The following is a 1468-nucleotide window of genomic DNA, read 5'->3' as shown; positions in this document are numbered from 1 at the left end:
TATCCAATTTTCCTTACCTGTATCTGTAATAAATAAATAAAGCATTGTAAAAAAAAAAAAAAGGTTACAGGGATACAGCTCCCATATTCCATATCTATGAACTGTCTGCGAGACAGATTACTTCTGCCAAGGTTGCATTTGAATTACAATTTTCAAACTTGTGGCTTTAAGTAAAATTTAATAACTTTTCACCTTCCTGTGTATTTTATGCTTCGATCTAACTATTCTGACAGCTAAAACTTCACTATATGCCTTTATATATTGATTACACTTTAAAAAAATCTCTATAATTATTGAGGCATAAAACAACTATTGGCATGCAAGCATGCTAACTTAGTAATTTATTTGGCACTTCTATGATGCTCTGGTGTAAATAACTCTTCCCAGTATTCATAACACTATCCTTCTGTAATTTAAATGTTTTAAAATGCAAAAATGCTTTTTTCCTTTTCAATTCTCTGCTTAGAAGGTGGAATTTGCCCTATTCAGAGACAGTGCTTTATCTGATGCTTTGGTATGTTGACTAACAATTAAGCTTCAGATGTAAATTTCAGCTTCATACTCCCTTTTTTCATGAAGATAAGGTTCACTTTATATGACGTCCTTGACAGTTTGCTAAGAAACATTCCTTGAGACTGATTTACAGCCTGTCTCTGTTTCAGTTTCAGACTGAGACCAAAAATGCTTTATTTGTTTCAAACATATGAGCAAGCTGAACAAATAAACACTTTTCCTTATTTCCTAAACATAGAAACTAATAACTAATTTAGCTATAAACACCCATAACATAGCATTAACATTTGGTTCATTAAACTTGTAAACATTTGAACATTTTCTCTATTAAACTGCTAAACATATTATAAACCATAATGTGTTTGTGTCTAGGAGCATGGCGTAATGGCTTATGGCTTTCATGGCCTTGCCTCACTATCCAGTTGTGTCTGTGTGTGTTGAGCTGCACTATCCCTGTGTGTGCGTGTGTGAGTGTCCGGTTGCACTGTGTGTTTGTGGCATTGTGTGTCTTGAGAGGCACTGTCCACACCCTCTCCAGCGAGCCTCTCCATGCAGCCCTGACCCATTTCTGTGCGTGCCGCCGCCGGCAAGAGACTGCAGGGGCTGAGAACGGCGGAAGGCGGGCGCGCGCGCGGCTCCCCCCTCCGGGCTTCCTCGGCGCCTCAGACCAGCGCTCAGGAGCAACTCCCAGGCGCGAGCCGCGTCGGCTCCGTCACGTGACGAAGAGGCATCTGCCTGGACGCAGCGAGCCCAGAACGAGGGGCGGACCGGCCCCCCACCCTCTTGGAAGCCCTTCCCTCTCAGCACGTCGCGCGCCGCCATCTTAGAGGGCCTCCCCTCCCAGGACGTCAGCGCCGCCTGCAGCCGCCATCTTAGAGGGCCTCCCCCCTCAGCAGGGTCACGTGCCGCCGCCATCTTAGGGGCCCTCCCCTTCCAGTGACGTCGCCGCCGCCAT

The sequence above is a fragment of the Tiliqua scincoides genome, chromosome 8, assembly GCF_035046505.1.
Source record: "Tiliqua scincoides isolate rTilSci1 chromosome 8, rTilSci1.hap2, whole genome shotgun sequence".
Classification (NCBI taxonomy): Eukaryota; Metazoa; Chordata; class Lepidosauria; order Squamata; family Scincidae; genus Tiliqua; species Tiliqua scincoides.
The sequence above is the reverse complement of the archived record's forward strand: the minus strand, read 5'-3'. Positions refer to the sequence as shown.